Here is a 9,318-nt window from a genome sequence, read left to right as displayed (position 1 = left end):
TATCCTATCCTCTATCCTATCCTATCCTCTATCCTATCCTATCCTCTATCCTATCCTATCCTCTATCCTATCCCATACTCTATCCTATCCTATCCTCTATCCTATCCTATCCTCTATCCTATCCTATCCTCTATCCTATCCTATCCTCTATCCTATCCCATCCTCTATCCTATCCTATCCTCTATCCTATCCTATCCTCGATCCCATCCTATTCTCTATCCAATCCTATCCTATTCTCTATCGTATCCTATTCTCTATCCTATCCAATCCCCTATCCTATCCTCTATCCTTTCCTATCCTCTATCCTATCCTATGCTCCTTCCTATCCTATCCTCTATCCTATCCTATCCTCTATCCTATCCCATCCGCTATCCTATCCTATCCTCTATCATATCCTATCCTATATCCTATCCAATCCCCTATCCTATCCTCTATCCTATCCTATCCACTATCCTATCCTATCCTATCCTCTATCATATCCTATCCTATATCCTATCCAATCCTCTATCCTATCCTCTATCCTATCCTATCATCTATCCTATCCTATGCTCTATCCTATCCTATCCTGTATCCTATCCTATCCTGTATCCTATCCTATCCTCTATCCTATCCTATCCTCTATCCTATACTATCCTCTATCCTATCCCATCCTCTATCCTATACTATCCTCTATCCTATCCTATCCTCTATCCTAGCCTATCCTCTATCCTATCCTATCCTGTATCCTATCCTATCCTCTATCCTATCCTATCCTCTATCATATCCTATCCTCTATCCTATCCTATCCTCTATCCTATCCTATCCTATATCCTATCCAATCCCCTATCCTATCCTCTATCCTATCCTATCCTCTATCCTAGCCTATCCCCTATCCCATACTATCCTCTATCCTATCCTCTATCCTATCCTATCCTCTATCCTATCCTATCCTCTATCGTATCCTATCCTCTATCCTATCCTATCCTCTATCCTATCCTATCCTCTATCCTATCCTTTCCGCTATCCTATCCTATCCTCTATAATATCGTATCCTCTGTCCTATCCTATCCTCTATCCTATCCTATCCTCTATCCCATCCTATCCTCTATCCTATCCTCTATCCGATCCTATTCTCTATCCTATCCTATCCTCCATCCTATCCTATCCTCTATCCTATCCTATCCTCTATCCTATCCTATCCTCTATCCCATCCTATTCTCTATCCAATCCTATCCTATTCTCTATCGTATCCTATTCTCTATCCTATCCTATCCTCTATCCTATCCTTTCCACTATCCTACCTTATGCTCTATCCTATCCTATCCTCTATCCTATCCTTTCTCCTATCCTATCCTCTATCCTATCCGATCCTCTATCCTATCCTATCCTCTATAATATCGTATCCTCTATCATATCCTATCCTATTTCCTATAATATCATCTATCCTATTCTATACTCTATCTTATCCTATCCGCTATCCTATCCTATCCTCTATCATATCCTATCCTATATCCTATCCAATCCCCTATCCTATCCTCTATCATATCCTATCCTATATCCTATCCAATCCCCTATCCTATCCTCTATCCTATCCTATCCTATCCTCTATCCTATCCTATCCTCTATCCTATCCTATCCTATCCTCTATCATATCCTATCCTATATCCTATCCAATCCCCTATCCTATCCTGTATCCTATCCTATCCTCTATCCTATCCTATCCTCTATCCTATCCTATCCTCTATCCTATCCTATCCTCTATCCTATCCTATCCTCCATCCTATCCTATCCTCTATCCTATCCTATCCTCTATCCTATCCTATCCTCTATCCTATCCCATCCTCTATCCTATCCTATCCTCGATCCCATCCTATTCTCTATCCAATCCTATCCTATTCTCTATCGTATCCTATTCTCTATCCTATCCAATCCCCTATCCTATCCTCTATCCTATCCTATGCTCCTTCCTATCCTATCCTGTATCCTATCCTATCCTGTATCCTATCCTATCCTCTATCCTATCCTATCCTCTATCCTATCCTATCCTCTATCCTATCCTATCCTCTATCATATCCCATCCTCTATCCTATCCTATCCTCTATCCTATCCTATCCTCTATCCCATCCTATTCTCTATCCAATCCTATCCTATTCTCTATCGTATCCTATTCTCTATCCTATCCAATCCTATATCGTATCCTATATCCTATCCTATCCTCTATCCTATCCTATCCTCTATCATATCCTATCCTCTATCCTAGCCTATCCTCTATCCTATCCTATCCTCAATCCTATCCTATCCTCTATCCTATCCTATCCTCTATCCTATCCTATCCTCTATCCTATCCTATCCTCTATCCCATCCTATCCTCTATCCTATCCTCTATCCTATCCTATCCTCTATCCTATCCTATCCTCTATCCTATCCTATCCTCTATCCTATCCTATCCTCTATCCTATCCTATCCTCTATCCTATCCTATCGTCTATCCTATCCTTTCCGCTATCCTATCCTATCCTCTATAATATCGTATCCTCTGTCCTATCCTTGCTCTATCCTATAATATCATATATTCTATCCTATTCTCTATCCTATCCTATCCTATCATCTATCGTATCCTATCCTCTATACTATCCAATCCTATATCCTATGCTCTATCATATCTTATCCTCTATGCTATCCTATCCTTTATCCGATCCTATCCTCTATCCTATCCTATCCTCTATCCTAGCCTATCCTCTATCCTATCCTATCCTCTATCCTATCCTCTCCTCTAACCTATACTATCCTCTATCCTATCCTATCCTCTATCCTAGCCTATCCCCTATCCCATCCTATCCTCTATCCTATCCTATCCTCTATCCTATCCTATCCTCTATCCTATCCTATCCTCTATCCTATCCTATCCTCTATCCTATCCTTTCCGCTATCCTATCCTATCCTCTATAATATCGTATCCTCTGTCCTATGCTTGCTCTATCCTATAATATCATATATTCTATCCTATTGTCTATCCTATCCTATCCTATCATCTATCGTATCCTATCCTCTATCGTATAATATCCTCTATCCTATCCAATCCTATATCCTATGCTCTATCATATCTTATCCTCTATCCTATCCTATCCTTTATCCGATCCTATCCTCTATCCTATCCTATACTCTGTCCTATCCTTTCCACTATCCTATCTTATGCTCTATCCTATCCTATCCTCTATCCCATCCTATTCTCTATCCAATCCTATCCTATTCTCTATCGTATCCTATTCTCTATCCTATCCTATCCTCTATCCTATCCTTTCCACTATCCTACCTTATGCTCTATCCTATCCTATCCTCTATCCTATCCTATCCTCTATCCTATCCTATCCTCTATCCTATCCCATCCTCTATCCTATCCTATCCTCTATCCTATCCTATCCTCTATCCTATCCTATCCTCTATCCTATCCTATCCTCTATCCTATCCCATCCTCTATCCTATCCTATCCTCTATCCTATCCTATCCTCGATCCCATCCTATTCTCTATCCAATCCTATCCTATTCTCTATCGTATCCTATTCTCTATCCTATCCAATCCCCTATCCTATCCTCTATCCTTTCCTATCCTCTATCCTATCCTATGCTCCTTCCTATCCTATCCTCTATCCTATCCTATCCTCTATCCTATCCCATCCGCTATCCTATCCTATCCTCTATCATATCCTATCCTATATCCTATCCAATCCCCTATCCTATCCTCTATCCTATCCTATCCACTATCCTATCCTATCCTATCCTCTATCATATCCTATCCTATATCCTATCCAATCCTCTATCCTATCCTCTATCCTATCCTATCATCTATCCTATCCTATGCTCTATCCTATCCTATCCTGTATCCTATCCTATCCTGTATCCTATCCTATCCTCTATCCTATCCTATCCTCTATCCTATCCTATCCTCTATCCTATCCCATCCTCTATCCTATACTATCCTCTATCCTATCCTATCCTCTATCCTAGCCTATCCTCTATCCTATCCTATCCTGTATCCTATCCTATCCTCTATCCTATCCTATCCTCTATCCTATCCTATCCTCTATCCTATCCTATCCTCTATCCTATCCTATCCTCTATCCTATCCTATCCTCTATCCTATCCCATCCTCTATCCTATCCTATCCTCTATCCTATCCTATTCTCTGTCCTATCCTTTCCACTATCCTAACTTATGCTCTATCCTATCCTATCCTCCATCCTATCCTATCCTCTATCCTATCCTATCCTCTATCCTATCCTATCCTCTATCCTATCCTATCCTCTTATCCTATCCTATCCTCTATCCTATCCTATCCTATCCTGTATCCTATCCTATCCTCTATCCTATCCTATCCTCTATCCTATCCTATCCTATCCTCTATCCTATCCCATCCTCTATCCTATCCTATCCTCTATCCTATCCTATCCTCTATCCTACCCTATCCTCTATCCTATCCTATCCTGTATCCTATCCTATCCTCTATCCTATCCTATCCTGTATCCTATCCTATCCTGTATCCTATCCTATCCTCTATCCTATCCTATCCTCTATCCTATCCTATCCTCTATCCTATCCCATCCTCTATCCTATCCTATCCTCTATAATATCGTATCCTCTATCATATCCTATCCTCTTTCCTATAATATCATCTATCCTATTCTATACTCTATCTTATCCTATCCGCTATCCTATCCTATCCTCTATCATATCCTATCCTATATCCTATCCAATCCCCTATCCTATCCTCTATCCTATCCTATCCTATCCTATATCCTATCCAATCCCCTATCCTATCCTCTATCCTATAATATCATCTATCCTATCCTATGCTCTATCCTATCCTATCCTGTATCCTATCCTATCCTCTATCCTATCCTATCCTCTGTCCTATCCTATCCTCTATCCTATCCCATCCTCTATCCTATCCTATCCTCTATCCTATCCTATCCTCTATCCTAGCCTATCCTCTATCCTATCCTATCCTGTATCCTATCCTATCCTCTATCCTATCCTATCCTCTATCCTATCCTATCCTCTATCCTATCCTATCCTCTATCCTATCCTATCCTCTATCCTATCCCATCCTCTATCCTATCCTATCCTCTATCCTATCCTATCCTCTATCCCATCCTATTCTCTATCCAATCCTATCCTATTCTCTATCGTATCCTATTCTCTATCCTATCCAATCCCCTATCCTATCCTCTATCCTATCCTATCCTCTATCCTATCCTATGCTCTATCCTATCCTATCCTGTATCCTATCCTATCCTGTATCCTATCCTATCCTCTATCCTATCCTATCCTCTATCCTATCCTATCCTCTATCCTATCCTATCCTCTATCCTATCCCATCCTCTATCCTATCCTATCCTCTATCCTATCCTATCCTCTATCCTAGCCTATCCTCTATCCTATCCTATCCTCTATCCTAGCCTATCCTCTATCCTATCCTATCCTCTATCCTATCCTATCCTCTATCCTATCCTATCCTCTATCCTATCCCATCCTCTATCCTATCCTATCCTCTATCCCATCCTATTCTCTATCCAATCCTATCCTATTCTCTATCGTATCCTATTCTCTATCCTATCCAATCCCCTATCCTATCCTCTATCCTATCCTATCCTCTATCCTATCCTATGCTCTATCCTATCCTATCCTGTATCCTATCCTATCCTGTATCCTATCCTATCCTCTATCCTATCCTATCCTCTATCCTATCCTATCCTCTATCCTATCCTATCCTCTATCCTATCCCATCCTCTATCCTATCCTATCCTCTATCCTATCCTATCCTCTATCCTAGCCTATCCTCTATCCTATCCTATCCTCTATCCTAGCCTATCCTCTATCCTATCCTATCCTGTATCCTATCCTATGCTCTATCCTATCCTATCCTGTATCCTATCCTATCCTCTATCCTATCCTATCCTCTGTCCTATCCTATCCTCTATCCTATCCCATCCTCTATCCTATCCTATCCTCTATCCTATCCTATCCTCTATCCTAGCCTATCCTCTATCCTATCCTATCCTGTATCCTATCCTATCCTCTATCCTATCCTATCCTCTATCCTATCCTATCCTCTATCCTATCCTATCCTCTATCCTATCCTATCCTCTATCCTATCCCATCCTCTATCCTATCCTATCCTCTATCCTATCCTATCCTCTATCCCATCCTATTCTCTATCCAATCCTATCCTATTCTCTATCGTATCCTATTCTCTATCCTATCCAATCCCCTATCCTATCCTCTATCCTATCCTATCCTCTATCCTATCCTATGCTCTATCCTATCCTATCCTGTATCCTATCCTATCCTGTATCCTATCCTATCCTCTATCCTATCCTATCCTCTATCCTATCCTATCCTCTATCCTATCCTATCCTCTATCCTATCCCATCCTCTATCCTATCCTATCCTCTATCCTATCCTATCCTCTATCCTAGCCTATCCTCTATCCTATCCTATCCTCTATCCTAGCCTATCCTCTATCCTATCCTATCCTCTATCCTATCCTATCCTCTATCCTATCCTATCCTCTATCCTATCCCATCCTCTATCCTATCCTATCCTCTATCCCATCCTATTCTCTATCCAATCCTATCCTATTCTCTATCGTATCCTATTCTCTATCCTATCCAATCCCCTATCCTATCCTCTATCCTATCCTATCCTCTATCCTATCCTATGCTCTATCCTATCCTATCCTGTATCCTATCCTATCCTGTATCCTATCCTATCCTCTATCCTATCCTATCCTCTATCCTATCCTATCCTCTATCCTATCCTATCCTCTATCCTATCCCATCCTCTATCCTATCCTATCCTCTATCCTATCCTATCCTCTATCCTAGCCTATCCTCTATCCTATCCTATCCTCTATCCTAGCCTATCCTCTATCCTATCCTATCCTGTATCCTATCCTATCCTCTATCCTATCCTATCCTCTATCCTATCCTATCCTCTATCCTATCCTATCCTCTATCCTATCCTATCCTCTATCCTATCCTATCCTCTATCCTATCCTATCCTCTATCCTATCCTATCCTCTATCCTATCCTATCCTATCCTATCCTCTATCCTATCCTATCCTGTATCCTATCCTATCCTCTATCCTATCCAATCCTCTATCCTATCCTATCCTCTATCCTATCATACCATCTATCCTATCCTATCCTCTATCCTATCCTATCCTCCATCCTATCCTATCCTTTATCCTATCCTATCCTATCTTATCCTATATCCTATCCTATCCTCTCTCCTATCCTATCCTCTATCCGATCCTATTGTCTATCCAATCCTATACTATCCTCTATCGTATCCTATTCTCTATCCTATCCTATCCTGTATCCTATCCTAACCTCTATCCTATCCTATCCTCTATCCTATCCTATTCTCTGTCCTATCCTTTCCACTATCCTAACTTATGCTCTATCCTATCCTATCCTCCATCCTATCCTATCCTCTATCCTATCCTATCCTCTATCCTATCCTATCCTCTATCCTATCCTATCCTCTTATCCTATCCTATCCTCTATCCTATCCTATCCTATCCTGTATCCTATCCTATCCTCTATCCTATCCTATCCTCTATCCTATCCTATCCTCTATCCTATCCTATCCTCTATCCTATCCTATCCTCTATCCTATCCCATCCTCTATCCTATCCTATCCTCTATCCTATCCTATCCTCTATCCTACCCTATCCTCTATCCTATCCTATCCTGTATCCTATCCTATCCTCTATCCTATCCTATCCTATATCCTATCCAATCCCCTATCCTATCCTCTATCCTATCCTATCCTCTATCCTAGCCTATCCCCTATCCCATACTATCCTCTATCCTATCCTCTATCCTATCCTATCCTCTATCCTATCCTATCCTCTATCGTATCCTATAATCTATCCTATCCTATCCTCTATCCTATCCTATCCTCTATCCTATCCTTTCCGCTATCCTATCCTATCCTCTATAATATCGTATCCTCTGTCCTATCCTATCCTCTATCCTATCCTATCCTCTATCCCATCCTATCCTCTATCCTATCCTCTATCCTATCCTATCCTCTATCCTATCCTATCCTCTATCCTATCCTATCCTCTATCCTATCCTATCCTCTATCCTATCCTATCCTCTATCCTATCCTATCCTCTATCCTATCCTATCCTCTATCCTATCCTATCGTCTATCCTATCCTTTCCGCTATCCTATCCTATCCTCTATAATATCGTATCCTCTGTCCTATCCTTGCTCTATCCTATAATATCATATATTCTATCCTATTCTCTATCCTATCCTATCCTATCATCTATCGTATCCTATCCTCTATCGTATCCTATCCTCTATACTATCCAATCCTATATCCTATGCTCTATCATATCTTGTCCTCTATGCTATCCTATCCTTTATCCGATCCTATTCTCTATCCTATCCTATCCTCCATCCTATCCTATCCTCTATCCTATCCTATCCTCTATCCTATCCTATCCTCTATCCCATCCTATTCTCTATCCAATCCTATCCTATTCTCTATCGTATCCTATTCTCTATCCTATCCTATCCTCTATCCTATCCTTTCCACTATCCTACCTTATGCTCTATCCTCTCCTATCCTCTATCCTATCCTTTCTCCTATCCTATCCTCTATCCTATCCGATCCTCTATCCTATCCTATCCTCTATAATATCGTATCCTCTATCATATCCTATCCTATTTCCTATAATATCATCTATCCTATTCTATACTCTATCTTATCCTATCCGCTATCCTATCCTATCCTCTATCATATCCTATCCTATATCCTATCCAATCCCCTATCCTATCCTCTATCCTATCCTATCCTATCCTCTATCCTATCCTATCCTCTATCCTATCCTATCCTATCCTCTATCATATCCTATCCTATATCCTATCCAATCCCCTATCCTATCCTGTATCCTATCCTATCCTCTATCCTATCCTATCCTCTATCCTATCCTATCCTCTATCCTATCCTATCCTCTATCCTATCCTATCCTCCATCCTATCCTATCCTCTATCCTATCCTATCCTCTATCCTATCCTATCCTCTATCCTATCCCATCCTCTATCCTATCCTATCCTCTATCCTATCCTATCCTCGATCCCATCCTATTCTCTATCCAATCCTATCCTATTCTCTATCGTATCCTATTCTCTATCCTATCCAATCCCCTATCCTATCCTCTATCCTATCCTATGCTCCTTCCTATCCTATCCTGTATCCTATCCTATCCTGTATCCTATCCTATCCTCTATCCTATCCTATCCTCTATCCTATCCTATCCTCT

Source organism: Halictus rubicundus, unplaced genomic scaffold, assembly GCF_050948215.1.
Source record: "Halictus rubicundus isolate RS-2024b unplaced genomic scaffold, iyHalRubi1_principal scaffold0061, whole genome shotgun sequence".
Lineage (NCBI taxonomy): Eukaryota > Metazoa > Arthropoda > Insecta > Hymenoptera > Halictidae > Halictus > Halictus rubicundus.
This window is presented reverse-complemented; position numbering follows the sequence as displayed.